General features: G+C 45.7%; 1 pseudogene; it reads left to right on the forward strand.

Moving 5' to 3' along the window:
• The first annotated feature begins 18,250 nt into the window (after positions 1–18,250).
• LOC118081653 (U1 spliceosomal RNA) lies at positions 18,251–18,444 on the forward strand (annotated as a pseudogene).
• Positions 18,445–19,147: the final 703 nt, after the last annotated feature.

Here is a 19,147-nt window from a genome sequence, read left to right on the forward strand (position 1 = left end):
TTATTTAAAAAGCCAATTTGCTTCACAGCTTTATTTTTTTTCGGACCATTTTAAATAAAAAATCATGCCGTAATGGAATAATGGTGACAGTACCTGACTATCTTTTGAAAGCATTAGACAGGAATTAGACAATATTATCTGACAGCTTCCAACCAGCACCATTGCCCCAAGCACAGAATTAAAACCTGTGATAGTCCTACTCAGGGCTTTTTTTTCAGTTCGAACTTGCTGGAGCTCTCAGGTGGGCACCATTGCCATTCTAAAAGAACGGGGGAAGTATTCATGATGGAAGGTTCCAGTACCTCTATTTCTAGAAAAATAGCACTGGTCCTACTCAAAGGAGACCTACTGAAATTAATGAAACAAAGTTAGTCATGTCTATGAATTTCAATGGCTCCAGTCTGAGTAGGACCAGCATTAGCTACAACCCACAGTTAAGAAAATCAGCCCTGAGTGCTCACTGGAAGGACAGATCCTGAAGCTGAGGCTCCAATACTTTGGCCACCTCATGAGAAGAGAAGACTCCCTGGAAAAGACCCTGATGTTGGGAAAGATGGAGGGCACAAGGAGAAGGGGACAACAGAGGACGAGATGGTTGGACAGTGTTCTCGAAGCCACCAACATGAGTCTGACCAAACTGCAGGAGGCAGTGGAAGACAGGAGTGCCTGGCATGCTCTGGTCCATGGAATCACAAAGAGTCAGACACAACTAAACAACTAAACAACAACACCACAGTTTCAATATTGAAATAATTGGTCACCTTGTAAATTCTGTCAGCAGCACTGGACCCCACTGACCCTGGAAGCGATGTCCCTTGCCATAGCTCTCTGTCCCTCAAACTACAACTCCTACCAGGGCCAGCCCAAGATATTTTGGCACCTGAGGTGAACCACAAAATGGTGCATCTCCCTACCAGGGAAGAAGGGCAGAGTGGAGATCTACATCAGGAAAAAAGGGTTGGGGGAATCAAATCAGCCTTACCCAACAGTTAAAGTGGGAATTGAAGGCTGTGTGTGTGTGTGTGTGTGTGTGTGTGTGTGTGCTCTGAATTATGTTGGGTGCATGCAAAGCCCAGGAGACCTCAGAGGGTGCCCCACCATTTCCTCCTAGGAATGGAAGGAGACCAGCAGGGCCTCCTATTCACTGAGAGGTAGCATTTGGGGCAGGGGTGGGCAGCTGCTGAGGAGGCAGCAGATCCTGTTTCCAAGGAGTGCACTGCAGCTGTCACTACCAGCACAGCAGTGGCAGTAGTAGAGGGCAATACATTTCTTGGAGGTTCCTGTGGATCCTGCCGCCTGAGGCAGTTGCCTAAACTTACCTCATGTGTGGGCCGGCCCTGACTCCTACTCTTCTAGAGAATGGCCTGGGCCAGCAACTCAGGAGTGGCAGGGTGCAGCTGCGGCAATAGCCTCCCAGCATGTGTGAGAGAGTGATAGGGAGGCAGCAAAATTGGGGTTGCCCATAGAATCCAACTTGTAGGAGCCGGTGGGTCTTCAGACCCCACCCCCTAAAATATTTGAGGGGGCAGAGCACCCCGCCAAAAAAGTTGATGGACATTGCCATTCAAATGATGTACGTGCACCATATCATGTGATCAATTATGCAGGGTGGGGCTTACCTCCCCTCCCCCAAATATTTTATTCAAGTTGGCACCCCTGGGGTTGCCCGTTGGCATAATGGCACAGCCAATCCCGTGCTTCTGCTGGTGCACACGTGTCACCTGTCTTCCTGACGCCTCATTGTTCCCCTTCCTGACACCACTGCCGAGGGGCTATTGCTATGGTTCTGTCCCACCAAAGGAGCTGCCCCTGCGGCGAGTCACTGTTGAGAATGCTGCATGTTCTGCTGTAACACTGCTCCTGATTGGCTCCAGCAAAAAATGGTAGTCCTGTGCAACAGAACATGGAAGTAAGTTTCTATAAATGCCACCAAGCATGAGTTTGAGCCTGAGTTTCCCCCCTCACAGTAATAGGGTTGCAGCTTGGACCAGACCACTCTGCAGAATTTATGGTCAGACAGAGAACGTGCACACATAGACAACAGTTGTGTGCATGGACACCTTCTTTCAGACACCCCAATGTATTGATATTTGGAGCAAGGGATCGAGGGCACATGGAAGTGGCTGATGTCGCATTCTCCCTTCCAACGTGCTCATAATAACATGTTTCCTGGTGTTGATAGATACCATTGCCCATTTTACTGTTCTTGGACTTTTTCAAGGTTTCTCTAGAACATGCCATGACAAGTTCCTGCTATGTGCCTCTATTGCAAAACTTCAAGTGTAGGAGGCATTTCAGGGGAATGGAGTAGTGCCTCCTCCATTTCTCTCTCTTTTTGTTCTTTCTCTATTAGAATACTCTGCGTCTTCAAAACTGGCCAGGAAAATGTCTGAAACCACTTCCAGTCGCTGCAGCTACCTCTGTGTGAAAGTGCTCTAAGTGCTTTAACATCTCTGCTTTTTGAATGGTAATAGCCAGCGCAAATTGCCTTAATTTAATCTTAATTTGATTAGAGCCTCAATGGTAAAATGCAGAATTTTCTCCCTCTCTGCCTCCCTCCCTTCCCTCACATCTCTTTCTCCATGGATAACCCTGATAGGATTTCAAATCCCTCTCTAGCTTCTGGAAAGCTGGAGTCTGGAGGTGAGCCAAGTTTATTAGCAAGACAATGATATTATTGATGGGTGCAGTCCAATGCCTTGCAAAGAAGTGTCCACATTTCAAATAATTATGATTGCACTTAGCTCTAATCAGCCACTAGGACTAGTGCTGAGGAGCAACCATCATTCAGTTCACAAGGGGGTGGAAGGAATAGTAATGTGGTAGCTCTTTGCTTCTCTGTCTATAAGGCTGGGTGCAAATGCTGAAACTCCTTGCCGTGGTTATGGCTACTTGGAGACAGTGTTCATAGCTGGCCCACCCATGAGACCACCTTGGGCAGCAGGATTCACAGGGCCAGCAGATCCAGCCTCCAAGGAATGCATCCAGACCCACCAACAGTCCCATTTTAAGCAGGACATCCCGTATCACAGAAGCCAGCTTCTGTTTCATTCCCAGATTGTCCCAATTTTTGGTTCAGCACTCTGACACTACCTGGGAATCTTGCATTCCTCACACATAATTGGATATGGCCCACAGTGTGTGTTTTTTTTGTTTGATTTTTACCTGGACTTTTTGCATAGATTATCCTCTTCTTTGTTTTGTTCTTTCTTAGACCCACTTTTGGCCTCGTACGCTCAATCCGCCAGAGCCTGTCTTCGCATGACTCACTGAAGGTTTGAGACCCATTGATTGAGAACCTTCACCTGGTTTAGCCAACCAGTCGAAGCTGTTCCCGCTGTGGCCACTGTCGCATGCTGGCAGATTCTTGGAACCAAAAGGTAGTATATAAATATAATAAACAAATAAACTATGAGGTGAGCCAAAGTTTTATTAAGAAAGGATGACCTGTTCCTTTGGGTTGCGAAGTGCTGAACAACATAAGTTCTCAAAGAAAAGGAATGGATCATGGAGGCTTTTAGGCATGCCTGTATTTGTGTGCACAGACTTTGAGTGGATGCTACAAAGCCTGCATAAAATCATTTACAAATTTAAAAATGAATCTGCCCACCTGTACTTCCATTTAAAAATAGCTCAACTGTGTTTGGGCTTGGTGCCTCAAGGCATGTGGTTTTGGAAAGGTAATACCTTGCACATTAAATCAGCTGTTCCTGCTGCTCTTGATGAGAAGAGTTGTTAATAATAATGAATTTTTTTGTTCAGTGGTAGAATTAGCTCAAAGGGGATTTTTTCCCTCCAAGGTTCTCTTCACACCACTTCTGCTTGAACAACCCACAGAGATACTCCCCCTGCCCCACCTCACATTTCCTAATGGAGAGAATTTGCCCTTTTGCTGTAAGTCATTGAAAATAATTTTTTGATCCATTCCATTCTCTTCATTAGATTAATGAAGTATTCTGAGCACAGTGAGGAGAATTAGAAAGACAAATCATAGGTTCCTTTGAGAGATGTTTTTGGCTGCTGACTTACCAAGAGAAGAAGGGAAAAAAATCTCAAGTACAAACTGTGTGTGAGAGAGAAAGAGTTTCCAGAGAAATTACTAGGTTACCACTCATGATGCAGAGACTTCAATATTTGAGGGCCCACTGTGTGCGTAGCCTGCAGTGCACCTTTATTTTGAAAAATGCTCTCAAATATCTGTGTCAGAGAGTTGGAAATTAAATAGAAAAGAGAGAAGTCAGGAGGTTTCTCTCTGCAAGGGGCTCTTTAAAATGTTGCGGGAAGCAAAGTGATCTTGAAAGGAGGAAATAAGGAACATGCAAAGTATGGGCTCTACCACGGCTATGGGCCTTCTTGCCTTTGAAGGCCTGGCACCCCTAGAGGAAATGGCTTGCCTGAGGCCTCTTAGGGCCCCTGCCAATGTTAGAAGAAGAAGAAGAAGAAGAAGAAGAAGAAGAAGAAGAAGAAGAAGAAGAAGAAGAAGAAGAAGGAGGAGGAGGAGGAGGAGGAGGAGGAGGAGGAGGAGGAGGAGGAGGAGGAGGAGGAGGAGGAGGAGTAGTTTGGATTTGATATCCCGCTTTATCACCACCCAAAGGAGTCTCAAAGTGGCTAACATTCTACTTTCCCTTCCTCCCCCACAACAAACACTCTGTGAGGTGGGTGGGGCTGAGAGACTTCAGAGAAGTGTGACTAGCCCAAGGTCACCCAGCAGCTGCATGTGGAGGAGCGGAGAGGCAAACCCGGTTCCCCAGATTATGAGTCTACTGCTCTTAACCACTACACCACACTGGCTCCCAGTGTGGTGTATTAGCAATTTGTGCCTTGTGGTTCTTTCCCACACATATTTTGCCATCACTCCTAGAAGGGGCAAAGCTAGCATGAGAGGGAACCAGCTCCTTCCATGTAACTTAAGGCTTCCAATGTTAACAGAGCAGAATAGTTCAGACATGGCGGTTCCCATGCTAGTAATATCACACCAGAAAGAAGGGGCCCCCTGGAGAATTCATGGCTCTAAAGTCCTGCCTCACACAGACCTGAGGCAACTCAGACCTTATGTGCTCCATAAGGTCTGAATTGCCTTTTCCTCTCTGTGCATAGTGCTTTGCTTTGTGAATGATTACGACATATTTTGAGAGCATAGCTCCTTGCTTCTGGGCAGACCTGTTTATCAAAGATCTTCCTCCCTCTCCCACCAGGATCTCTACACTTGTCAGACTACTCACAAGACTGGTAGCTGGGTTTCATTTTTGAAGCAATGCATACATAAGAACGTAAAAATAGCAGCACACAAAAAAAATAGCTGTATGGCTCGATCTGTAGTTTATCCCAATACATGGAGCACATCTTAATGCCTTGAGATTTCTGAAGATGCTCAGGGGCATCATTTATTGCTAGGCAGCATGGGAGATGCTTCTTCTTCTATCTTCCAGCCAAGCTAATTGAACTGAGAGGCACAGGAATTTGCAGATAGCATGCCTCTCAGCAGGAAATGAAGGTCCAGCATTTGACGGTGATGCATATCCCATTTCTAATGAGCTTTTGCCTCACAGTGACAAGTTTGACTGGGGACAGGTGAAGGGCAAGCTGGACTCTATTTCCCAGTTCCTAATATATCAAAGTAGCCCATTAGGCATTCACAGTTTATTGAGCACTCACACTTTGCATTGTGGGTGCCCTTTGCGAGATCACGCATGGTGCTACAGTTCCCAGGGAGTTTACTGGGCAAACAGGGGCTGGCTTGCCTCTCAGTGTTGATTTTTGGAGGTTCACGCCCAGCCTCAGTAATATAATAATAATATAACAATAATAATTTATTTCTTGCTGAGAGGTGGGCCAGCCTCATTTATAAATAGGGGGTGGAGCCAACAATAGCCAGGCAGTTGGCTCTGGAGATTCACCCTCCCTACCCCCCCTTTGTTTACTGTTTCTTGTTTGCAGGTTAACTTTTTCTTCCTTTTTAGCGGGTGCTGCTACGGTCTTTTACTGGTCGCTGTTGAAGGACCAGGAAGAAATTTTCCTGCATTGGCAGGTTTTGTCTTCCCCGTAGCAATTTGTCACAACGTTGGCAGTTATGGCCTTGGGTGGAATCCTTTAGTTTTTTCTTCCCTATATGGGGTGGGGGGTGGGTGTGTGAAGTGGTGACTCACCCCCCTGAGTCAGTGATTCCAGGGTCCCCCTCTTAAAGGGGTTATATATATATATATGGGTGTCACTGGCCATACTATGAAAGATCGTCAGTGAACTACCCTGCGTGCGGGGATATGGACTTGGCTGCCTGCTACACTTACGTCTCGCAGAGCACACCCATATCCTGTTTACCCTATGAGCCCCAGTTCCCCCCTGCTGGGGGGGGGGGGCTGGGGGGGATACACACCCAAGGCCTAAACCAAGGTCTTCCTACATTTGGAAGTTGTGGCCTAATTTTAACTCCATATAACGTTGTCAGAGTCTTTATTCTTTCCTTCCTTATGATCCCTGGGGGCTGGGGCTGTCGCCGCCTGGTCATGCAATAACTATCTCTCTAGACTACTTCTCCCCACCTCACTCCCACCCACCAAATCTGGTTAAGGAAATGCTCTCCAGCCCCTTGAGAGTTTTCATAGAGTGAAACCTATGATTTCATAGAGTGAAACCTATGATACAGGATGGGAGACACCTGGCTTGAGAGCAGTACATGTGAAAAGGATCTAGGAGTCTTGGTAGACCACAAACTTGACATGAGTCAGCAGTGTGATGCAGCAGCTAAAAAAGCCAATGCAATTCTGGGCTGCATCAATAGGAGTATAGCATCTAGATCAAGGGAAGTAATAGTACCACTGTATTCTGCTCTGGTCAGACCTCACCTCGAGTGCTGTGTCCAGTTCTGGGCACAATAGATCAAGAAGGATACAGACAAGCTGAAATGTGTCCAGAAGAGGGCAACCAAAATGGTCAAAGGCCTGGAAACAATGCCTTGCGAGGAACGGCTTCGGCTTATGGAGCTGGGTATGTTTAGCCTGGAGAATAGAAGGTTAAGGGGTGATATGATAGCCATGTTCAAATATATAAAAGGATGTCATATAGAGGAGGGAGAAAGGTTGTTTTCTGCTGCTCCAGAGAAACAGACACAGAGCAATGGATTCAAACTACAAGAAAGAAGATTCAATCACAGAATGTATTGTTCATAAACATTTTGGAGATGTTATTGTCAATTAGAGGCCTGATGATAATCTTTGTAATCTCCTTGGAAGGCGTGAAAAATAATTTTGACAGGGATTGTATTTCACTCAGATTCCGGAGGGAAAGGAAGACCACTGTTTTGGCCAGGGAAGAAGCATTGGGAAGGCTGAGGTTGGAGGTGGTGAGTCGAAAGAAAGCCTGTGAATATGGAACTTAAGGTACCCGAAACCCAGAGGGAAAAGATAGATTAGGTAGGTGACCACGAAATGTTGTTGTTGTTGTTGTTTAGTCGTTTAGTCGTGTCCGACTCTTCGTGACCCCATGGACCATAGCACGCCAGGCACTCCTGTCTTGCACCGCCTCCCACAGTTTGGTCAGACTCATGTTGGTAGCTTCGAGAACACTGTCCAACCATCTCGTCCTCTGTCGTCCCCTTCTCCTTGTGCCCTCAATCTTTCCCAACATCAGGGTCTTTTCCAGGGAGTCTTCTCTTCTCATGAGGTGGCCAAAGTATTGGAGCCTCAGCTTCACGATCTGTCCTTCCAGTGAGCACTCAGGGCTGATTTCCTTCAGAATGGATAGGTTTGATCTTCTTGCAGTCCATGGGACTCTCAAGAGTCTCCTCCAGCACCACAATTCAAAAGCATCAATTCTTCGACGATCAGCCTTCTTTATGGTCCAGCTCTCACTTCCATACATCGCTACTGGGAAAACCATAGCTTTAACTATACGGACCTTTGTCGGCAAGGTGATGTCTCTGCTTTTTAAGATGCTGTCTAGGTTTGTCATTGCTTTTCTCCCAAGAAGCAGGCGTCTTTTAATTTCAGGACTGCTGTCACCATCTGCAGTGATCAAGGAGTCCAAGAAAGTAAAATCTCTCACTGCCACGAAATAGGAACATGATTTTATGAATATCTTTTTGGATGAATGCTGCACCAGTTTGAATGGGAAATACTCCCAAATAAAGGCCCAACATAACATAATAGTAAATGCATAATTAGAAACCACAGCAGTATTTCTTGTTTATTTAATTGGTGTGGGGTGAAGCTTTTATTAATTGGGACCAATAAAACCCTTCATATATAGAATCCCCCATGCGCTACTATTAGCCTTAGGAAAGAGAACCTCTAATTTCTCTCAATGGGAGCTTCTTCTCTAAGATTAATAGCAGCATGAGGAGGTCATTTTTTTTCTTTGGGAACTTGGTTGAGGAGGAATGGATTAAATGTCCCCATAACTTCCAGACCCAATAAAAGTTAGGGCATGCCACACCCATGATTTTGTAGACAAAGCCCCCTGGTGTGCTTTCTGATGCTGAATTTAGCACTGCATATAGCTTGCTCCTAAATGCGTGTAGTATTGCGGCCATAGCTGCCAAGTTTTCCCTTTTCTCGCGAGGAAGCCTATTCAGCATAAGGGGAAATCCCTTTAAAAAAGGGATAACTTGGCAGCTGTGATTGCGGCCTCAATTAAAATGTACTATTAAAAATACTAAAAAGGAAAGGAAAGTAGTGTAATCTACCTTTGACATCTAAGCAGCACTTCTGTGCATTACTGTAGCATTCAGCACTGGGGGAGTTCCTGTGATTTCTGAGCACACAAAAGAACAAAGCTTTTCACAAAGGGAAGTTTAAATATTTTTGCAGAAGAGCTAATTACTAATTAATCTACCTACTTACTGAAGACATTAGGAACATGCCTGGGTTTCCTTTCCTTTCCTTTTTTATTATTTCAGGTCTGCAAAACTCATTGTGAGAACAACGCAATTTGCATTTCTTTTTTTAAACTCTAAATGCTATCAGCCAAGGGACATGGGTGGTCTAAACCACTGAGCCTAGGGCTTGCTGATCAGAAGGTTGGTGGTTCGAATCCCCATGACGGGGTGAGCTCCTAAGGCTCAGTCCCAGCTGCTGCCAACCTAGCAGTTCAAAAGCACGTCAAAGTGCAAGTAGATAAATAGGTACTGCTACAGCGGGAAGGTAAACGGCATTTCTGTGCACTGCTCTGGTTCGCCAGAAGCGGCTTAGTCATGGTGGCCACATGACCCAGAAGCTGTCTGCGGACAAATGCCGGCTCTCTCGGCCTATAGAGCGAGATGAGCGCGCAACTCTAGAGTCATCCGCAACTGGACTTAATGGTCAGGGGTCCCTTTACCTTTACCTTAAATGCTACCAGCAAGAAATCCTTGAAGAAACAGATAGGATGCAAAGGGTTATCTTGTCCAGCCCCCTGCAATGCAATGTTGTCTCCCTATACAAGTTCTCTCCCTATTGCCCTAGAAAAGTACATCAGTCTTTCACTAATTCATATAATGTATTTAATTAAAAAGAATATAAAGCTGGTCTACAATACTATAAAAGCAATGCAATAAACTGATGGTTCTGTGTACTCAGTCTTTACTGTTCCAAGAACTGTAAATGTGAAAACATGGAAAAACTAATCAGTGACCCTCTTAGAAGGAGCAAAAATCACTGGATTATTATTAAACTGACAACTAAGTTAAAAGGACGCTCCAAATTACAGAAGTGAATCCCTGTGATCCACTATATGAGAGGAAATCTGGAAGTGGTACTGTGAGCAGTACTAGTGAAAGTAGATCCCCCCCGCTTCCTCCCATAAAGCCCTGTGTCATCCCCATATCTGCTCCAGAGGGTTGATGGAACACCCAGCAAATATCTAGAGGGGCGCAGGCAGAGAATGTTCCACCATGCAATAAGAAATTAGTGTGCTGAAGGTACATTCACCTTGGTGCTATGTTTTACATTTCAAAGGAATCTAGGTAACTAAACTTCTGCTACTTTAATTACAACTTATGTGTCAACCCTTTGTACTTGTGGAATATCTTGTGTTATTCTGGACTATCATTTTGTTTATCATTTTGTGAAATATGTGGCATTCTTTTAAAATTGGGTAGGGAAATAACAATAGGAGGAGAAGATATGTTTGCTTTTAGATACGGCTTGGTGTGTGTGCTTTCATCCTGACATGAACTTAGTTTCAGGCTTAAAACCCCTTTGAAAACAATAGTTTACGAATGAAAACCTCTCAGACCTTTAATTATAAAGGCTCATTCATCCCTGATGTAATCTTTGTACAATTATATACATCCATTATAAAAATAATTAATTTCCATTGTGACAATTGGAAATCTATCTCGCAGATTTTAATGAAGTGAGTGTTATTCTAACCACCCATCCTCCAGACATTAATGGAAAAGATAATTCCTTTTCACTTTTGTGTAGACAGAACAAAGGCTCCCTATATTTAGAGATGTGTTACTTTTAAAATCAGAAGATGGGAAGATGCACCACAATGCTCCTAGAGATTTTTTTCTAGCAATTGATGGTAAGGTAAGTGGATGACAGATTACTCACCTGCTTGTGTCTTTTATAGCTGATGGTTCCATAGCAATGGCAGGGCATGTTTGGCAGCATCTGATGCTGTAGCATTATTAAAATATACCAGGTGCAGTAGCAGATGGTGTGGTGGGGCAGAGACTCTTACCTGATCACTCAGCAGGTGAGTCATTGCTGCCACTTCTAATCCCTTTATTAACAATCCCTAATGAGGAATTTGCTTTTTCTGTCATAGCTACCAGCATGATTGTCCTTACATTGTTATTGAGTTATCTACACTGAGAGCTGATCAACAGTGGCAGAGTCCCTTGGAAGGTGCTGGATGAGAGGTTTTTAAGCAGAGGTTGGATAGCCGTCTGTAATGGATGCTTTAGTTGATATCCCTGCATTGTAGGGGGTTGGACTAGATGACCCTTGGGGGGTACATTCCAACTGTACACTTCTATGATCCTACAATTTGACCAGCTGAAACCCTATCAATGTATACGAAATTAGCTATCTTGGAGACCACTGTAAGCAGATGGAAACATTAGCAGGATTGCAATGTAGCATGTACTATAGAGAAAATGGTGTTATATAAAATATAGATTATTGGAAAAGATGCAGTAGAAAAGGTTTAATAATAGGACCCATGGAGAGGAGGTGGGAAGTCCATCAGAAATTCAGAGGAATCTGTAAATGTGGATGTCTATGGTTGTATTGTTATATTTTTATACTTGTAAAATCAAATAAAAATTATTTCCAAAAAAAAAGTATACGAAATTCCAATTTTTTTGTGAATCACGTCACACTTACTTATATTGGACTGCATTTGCCGTTTTAATGCCCTTCGCACAATCTGGAAAGCTTTTCACAATACCTTTTCAGACCTCTTTTGTAATCCCTTTGTGTGTTTTGCACCCTGAATTATTTAGTGTCATCTGAAAACTCGGACACTTCACTGCTCACCCCTAATTCCAAGTTGCTTATGAGCAAGTTAAAAGCCACCAAAGATGCTTGGGGGGATTTTCACACCCACACTGCTCCCAGTCCTTGCCTCTGCGGCTCCATTTTTCATTTCCCTTACAATGCGCTACTAGCCAATCAGGGCTCATGCAGTGAATGAGGTGTATCACACTACCCTATGGCCAATCAGGTTGGCTACATAACGCAATTGCTAGGGCGAGCTCGCCAGCCTTGCCATCACAGTGGGCAGTGGGAGAAATTTGTCTCTACTTTACCCAGAGAATCAGGCATCTTCTCCTTGTCTTACTGCATGGTAGTGGTTTCACTGCCCAACCCTCACAATGCAACGTTGGAGAGGAAGCATCACTCAGTTGCCCTGGCCCAATGTTGCAACACTTTCTTTCTCTTCCTCTACTACTCTGTGAGGGCAGGCGATGAAAACACTGCAGCAAGGCAATAAGATAAGGGACATATTCATTGCCTGCTCAGGCTGAGGTCTCCCTGTCTTCCCCAACTGCACTGCAGTTGCTTCGTTTCCAGCGCTCACAATCACCTGTTTGCCTAGGCAACCCAGGGGAACACACCTTGTCCCTGCCTTGCAAAAGAGGGAGATGTTTCACTACTATTCACAGCCATCTCTGAAGCATAATTGAACGTTATTGGGGGCTCTTTCTCCGTCAGTGAATTGGGGTGGGTGCTGTGAAGCCAAGGAGGTCATTGGGCCTCAGCCCTGATTACAAGACAAGACATATTGATGTATACAGAATTTCTGTCCTGGGCTTTGATATCCAGCTTTAATGTACATTAGAGAGTGGGGTTTGTTTGTTTTTGGCCAGAATAAGTGCAAAATGAGAAAATAGACACTCTGTGGGTCTAGTTGGAGAGAGAGAGATGAGATACGACTGTATTTCAAACCCTTCACTGTCCTTTGGGAGCTAAGAGCGTGCTTAGGGTTTCAAGATCCCCTCACTAGATGTGGCTTCAGCCTAGTGGATGCAGTGCTTTAAAACAGCCTGACAGGAAGCTTCTGTAACTAATAAACTTCCTGGTGCTCGCTTTCCACCTCAGCTGCCCTGCCAGTGAAAATATTCTGTGATTTCTTTTTTTTGGGGGGGGGGACACATTGTGGTCATTTTCAAGTTTTTTTGTCACATCCATCATGGCTAAAAACTTTGCCCAGAAGAGAAAGCAGAGATTATTGTGATTCATTTCTAGCAGTTGTCACGGTTGCTAATGTAAACTCCTAGAGTGACCAAGCCATTATAGGATGGTCCTGTAATTCTGTGTTCTGAAACAAATCGCTCTGAGCCATGTAGTGCTTCTTCTAGTGAGTAGCCTGGCTCCTGTTGACACATTTGCCTCTATTGACTCTGTGCACGTGTAATCATTATTGGCATAATAAATCTGAACCACTCGCAATGAGATTTCCAAGTTACCCTTGTAGATTATTCAGAAACCACTTTGGGTGGTGCACGGTCATTGAAACCACTGCAATCACCCTAGTATTCGCTGAATCATCCCCTTGTACTCTGAAGAGACTTTTGAAAATGTAATCTGAAGGTGAGATGTGACCATTTAAAGTGCATCTTGTGTTTTTAGAACCTTCGTCAGACACGTGCATTTCATACCATCAGATGTAAGGAAGGTGTGTGTGTATTTGTTTTCTCGTGAATTGTGAACTTATGACTAACAATGTTGATCCCAACAGTTTCTAGGAAATGAAGTCTCAAAATGAAAGCTCACTTTCTGTAGTACCTCCACAAGGGTGGTGAGGACCCTTCTGAGCTGCCCTAGCCACCTGCGTGAATCAAAGAGAACGAGGGACGTGGGGGCGCATTAATTTGACCTGCGCCAGAATCAGGAGTGACCCACTAAACCAGCTAGGGAAGCAGCTTGCTGTTGTTTTTAGCACCTTTGCAAGTGGTGAATGTGGCTGTTGTCAAACAGGCATCTGTTTAGGGCTGCCCCGGGTCACCCGGCAACTTACACTAACAACTTCCTGGGGAGTTCTCAGGTCTCATGCAGGGAAGGGTTCCCCACGTGCAAAACAGTCTGGCAATTTACACATGCTTAGGAGTAGCAATTAGGTGAGGTATGTGTTTTCCTCTTTTCAGACATGCATCTCTTCTTCACTTCTTAACAGTATGGGCCACTGAGTGCTGATTCACACACAGTCCCTTAATCACATAGCAGGCGTGGATCTCAGGTGTGCACACCTTTACCCACTACAGCACGGATGTCAAACACAAGGCCCGGGGGCCTAATCCGGCCCACCAGACCTCGTCATGTGGCCCACGTAGCCGCCGCCGACAATAGCCGCTGACAGTAGTTCTGGAGCCTGCGATTGGCCGAGGGTCAAAACCAGGGGCGGGGCTGCAGGCGGAGGCCGGGGCGCTGGAGCCGCGCTGACGGCCTTGGCCAGGGAATTTCAATTTCGAATGAGGCTGAGGGAGGCGGTGGCACAGCGGCCAGACGGGGAAGTGAGATGCAGGAGGAGGAGGAAGCCCGCCGAGGAGGTAGGAAAGCCCTACAGGCGGCGCCGGCAAAGTTGGTGCCGGGACGGAGCAGCGCTGGATTTTTTTTTGGCGGGCTTTGCTGTTGTCTCCGAGAGCGAGTGAGGCGGCACTTGGGAGCCGCCGCCCACCGCTTCCCTTCCTCTCCTCGGCTGCATCCGGGAGGTGGGCGAGCGAGCGGGTGAAAGGGACGCGGAGTGAGCCTGAGGGGGAAGTAGGCGAAGCGCAACAGTCACTCTCTTGATGGAGCCGGGTTTCTCTTCCCTCTCCCCCCGTTTTCTCCTCATAGACACTCGGGAGGGTGCCTGGCTTTTGCTCTGCCCCCCACCCCCGAGCCGCCCTTTGGCTTCTCAGTTCCGGCAGAGCTGCTCCCCAGGGGGCGGCCGGGAGGGAGGCGGCAGCGATGGCACGGGTTCCTGCTCTTCCCGCTCTGCCGCCGCCTCCTCTCAGCCCCTCGTAATGTAGGGCTCCCGATGGAGTCGCCTCGCGGTTTGAGTAGGTGGGAGGGGATTTTGGGGGGGGGGAGGTTTTCAAGCCTCCTCTGCCTGCAGTCCCGGTAGGGAGAGGCGGCGGCGAAGACGACAAAAGCACGGGTGGGGGGAAGAGCAGCTCTGAGGCGAAGATGCACGTCCGCTGGGGCTGCCGCCGCCTTCCTCCTCGGGAAATCCGCTGCCCTCCCTCAGCGCGAGGGGAAGGGACTCTGGCGCTGAGGAGGGAGGATGCAAAAGCAAAGCAGGGAGTTGGCGCTGCACCGCATGTTCCTGCCACTCTCCAAAGCATGGGGTGGGTTGCAGCGTGTGGCATCCTGCCTAGCGGGGTTTGGGTGTGCGCAGGGCGGGAGAGGGAAGCCCTCTTTCCATCTGCAGGTTTCCACCAGCAGTGGCTTTCTCCTTCCTGCTGAAGGTTTAGTTGAGCCCCCCCCCCCCCCGGAAGCCGTCGATCCCCACCTTTTGTTCAAATTTCCCTCGTTTACATCCCCTCCCACACACGCGCCACGAGGCAGGAATGTGATCCGCGTGGGGGCGGGAATGACCTTACATTATTACAAAAAACAGTAATAATTGAATGCAGTGACAATAATTTATGATAATAAAGAGTGGACACATAGTCCTACAGACACAACCGGCCCTTTGAGGGTGACCAAACTGCTGATGCGGCCCCCCGATGAATTTGAGTTTGACACCCCTGCACTACAGATAGAACCTTTCATGTGAATGGCAGCCTCACCTGTAAACGTCTATGTGTGTAGGTCCTCTGATGTGATCTAAGCAGATCACCATTCTTTAGCAGATAAGGCTTGTGTGATGGGCCCAATCACGTGCAGAACTGAAAGCATATGTGGTCTTGCATTTGTGAAGGAGGATTTGTAGACCTGCTCAAAGTCTCCCGACAGAAAAACAAACAATCAATAACTCACTTTCCCATAACATGTAGAAATGAAGGGGAAAGTTGTCAGATTTATCCCATTAATCTCAAACCACTTAAGTAGTTAAGATGTATTGGCCAGTTTAAGCTAACTAAAGACAGTGGTTTAAATCCAACTATTCTGGTTTAATCAAGCTAGAGGGAAAAGTTAAGCTTGAGAAAAGATGGTGACATCAGCTGGAAAGAATGGGAAATTGAGCAAGTTTTCTCTTAACCAAGACAGATCCAACTCCATGCGATACTAATGAAATATTTGAGGGTGAGCAGTGAGGGAGGGAGTAAGAGTGTCCTTCTTAGATTGCAGTGTGCTTGATGATTTGGCTCCAGCACTCAACTAATATATCTGCCTATTTGAAATATCTGCACTCTCAAAGGGACCATTTTATAGTTTTCTCCTGCTCTTGCATAATTGATCGATCCCTTCCTTTTAAAGGCCTGGACAGCTTTCAAAGTGATGGGACATGTATTGATGTGACTTTGAGAGGGACATGAATTGCGAGCGTGTGACAGAAGGCTGAAAAACTTTTCTCAAAAGATGAAGGGGGGGGTGCTAATCACGTAGACTATGCAAGCTGGCCATGAAGACACATGACATTTTTCAAACTGGGTTATGGCAGCTGCTTCCAACATCCGGACTTGACTCTGAAGCAGCGACAGATCCTCTAACAAATTCCACATTGCAGCAGGATATGATTGCTTATTTCCACAGGCACTATCTAGGGTGGATTGATGCCACCATGATCATTGGTTGTGAATGCACTGGCATCATCCAGGAGGTGTTTCGTACTGTATAAAGTTGCCACAGAGAGCTGCAGGGCTGGAAGCACAGGTAGGTGCTGTCACTCACATTCTCCCTACAGGCAGGAGGACCACACCAGACCTGGAGTTTGTTACGGGGAGCAAAAAGAGATCAATGAAAGGAAGACACAGCTGAGCTTCTAAGAAAAGGAGTACGTTGTCCTGTTTAGATCCTTTGTGTGAGGAAAGCACGGGGAAAGAAAGTCAAACATTATTCTTAATTAAATTTCTATAATGGCCTTCATCTGAAGATCACAGGGAAGTTAACAATATAAAAACACAAAAATATCTACCATAGTGACAAAAAACAAAAAGATCCCCACACTGTTCAAAAGGCCAGGGATTGTGTAATTACCCAAATGCCTAGAAGAAGAGGAATGTTTTTGCCTGATGCCTAAAGATATGTAGTGAAGGTGCCAGGTGAGCCTCCCTGGGGAGCGCTTTCTACATGTGGGAAGCCACTGCAGAAAAGACCTGTTCTTGTATTGTTAGCCTCTGGACCAGGCATAGGCAAACTCGGCCCTCCAAATGTTTTGGGACGACAATTCCCATCAACCCTGACCACTAGTCCTGTTAGCTAGGGATCATGGGAGGGGATCATGGGAGTTGTAGTCCCAAAACATCTGCAGGGCCGAGTTTGCCTATGCCTGCTCTGGACCTCTCATGGAGGAGACACATGAAGACGGGCTTCAGACATGGTCTAGGTAAGTTCATATGGGAAGAGGTGGTCCTTATGGTAATGCGGTCTTGAGTCATCTAAGGCTTTGTAGGTCTAAGGCCTTTATTGGGCCCAGAAACTAATTTTCAGCCAATACAGTTGGGCTTGGTGTTATATGCTCGAACTGTCTTGACCCAGACTGACAGGAGATATGATAGCCATCTTCAAATATATAAAGGGCTGTCATGTGGAAGGTGCAGCAAACTTAGAATAATAGAATCATAGAGTTGGAAGAGACCACAAGGTCCATGCAGTCCAACCCCCTGCCCTGCTCTGGAGGGTAGGACCCAAAGCAATGCCTTCAAGTTACAAGAAAGGAGATTCCGACTAAACATCAAGAAGAACTTTCTGACAGTAAGAGCGGTTCAACAGTGAAACAGACTCAGAAAGTGGTGTTCTGTCCTTCATTTGAGGTTTTCTATCATTGACCTATCATGGATGTGTTAGCTAGGATTCCTGCATTGCAGGGGATTGGACCAGATGACCCTTGGGGTACCTTTTAACTCTACAATTATATAACTTTATGGTTCTAGCTAGCTAGCTAGAGAGAAGAGGGAGAGAAAATGAATTAAAAAGTAAGTCATTCGGATAAGGGTTGTGACACAAGTTGACCTAACAACAAAAGATCTGGCTAGCCATTGCTACCTCAAAGACAACTTGCTGATTTTTCTGACTCCAGGAGCTTTGATATCTACTATCCTATTAGAAAGAGAGCCTATAAACCTTTTGGTTTAAAGATCACAGTATTTTTCCCCTGGCTTCTGATAACAAAATTCCATTATTTACTCAGTGCCAGATTAGCAGGGGCCCTGGCTCAGGACCTACCAGTACCACTGACTCCATCCAACAAATTAATTGCTTGTACCTCTTCCATTAGTGCAGAATAAAAAATGACCTTAAACGGTGCCATGCATTTTTAATTGTGCCCAGCCAAAAACATACAGATTCTGACATGCCAGTGCTATTTTATTCACCAATGACTGCATATCCCATTGGAATGGTACCACTGAGTATGTACCTCTGTATGTCTGTCTGCATGTATATGAACTCTGCCAAAACCACAAAGGACCATGTTTTCCTAGAAGCTCAAAATAGGCTTCTTTCTCATCCTACTGGATGCTGCTCCAAATTGAAATGGAGATTTCCCATTTCTGAACACAATATTGAATCATGCTGGCTCTAGATTCTTCACAGCTGGAAAGACCCTTTCTATTTGAAATTACTTTTAAAATGGGACTGTTGAACTTCAGTCTATAGGCCACTATCTGTTGGTTGACTTCTACTGCCAGCACTAGCCTACTGTCCACTCATTACCATTGTCAACTCACGGGGGTGTCATACTTACCTGGCAGGGGGGATACACCTTGATCATGAAGGTGGTTTTCCCAGGGTGAGGCTCATCCATTGCACTGTGGGTGTGCTGACCCCTGCGATTTCCCCAAATGTCTAAAAAAAAAACACCCCAACAAACTCATGGGGGTGTCTTCCCCCCCTTTAGTTGCTGACAGTGGAATGTGACTGGCATGTTGTTCTCTGGAGACATCTTTTCATTGACCACCCTAGATTATAGGGAGGTATTCAAGCCCTGCAGCAATAAATCTGTGCCAAACTAAGCCCAGTGTGAGCTAGTCAATCAACTTTTTGATGTGGCCACCATGTTAGTGACAAAGTTTTGATTGGTTCCCATTTGGCCCCACCAGATCCCCCTGCCAGTGTTTGAGTGAGCACATGTGGCCTTAAGGTGAGGAGGGGGAGGCAGCTGTGCTTGCAAGCCCTGCCCCCACACCAATGTGCAACGGTTCTACCTCTGACCTTCACATGTGGAACACAAAGCCTGATGAGAGCTTCAAACCACATTCAACTGAATTTGATTAGAAGCCTCCTGGCAGCTGGTAACTCGAGATGTTCAGGGTTCATAGCTGCAGAGAGTGTTCTAACTGTGTCAAGCCAACCCCCTCCATGTCAAAAATATTTTCCTACAGACCTCACTGAAAAGGGGTGTGGGTGTGGGTGGCAAATGCCTCAGGTCACATAAGAAAAGTTCTCTTCATTTTTAGTGTTCATGTGGTGTGGCTGTAATCATGCAAATAATTTTTTTCTTTCTAAAAGACAAGTTGAAAATGGAGTGCAACAATTTACCTTGTCAATGGCGGAAAAACGTAACTGTGTGGAAAGTGAAAGTATCTTTATTATAATTTCGTGTAAAAAAAACAAAATCAGAATTTGACAATATG

The sequence above is a fragment of the Zootoca vivipara genome, chromosome 2 (genome assembly GCF_963506605.1).
Source record: "Zootoca vivipara chromosome 2, rZooViv1.1, whole genome shotgun sequence".
Lineage (NCBI taxonomy): Eukaryota > Metazoa > Chordata > Lepidosauria > Squamata > Lacertidae > Zootoca > Zootoca vivipara.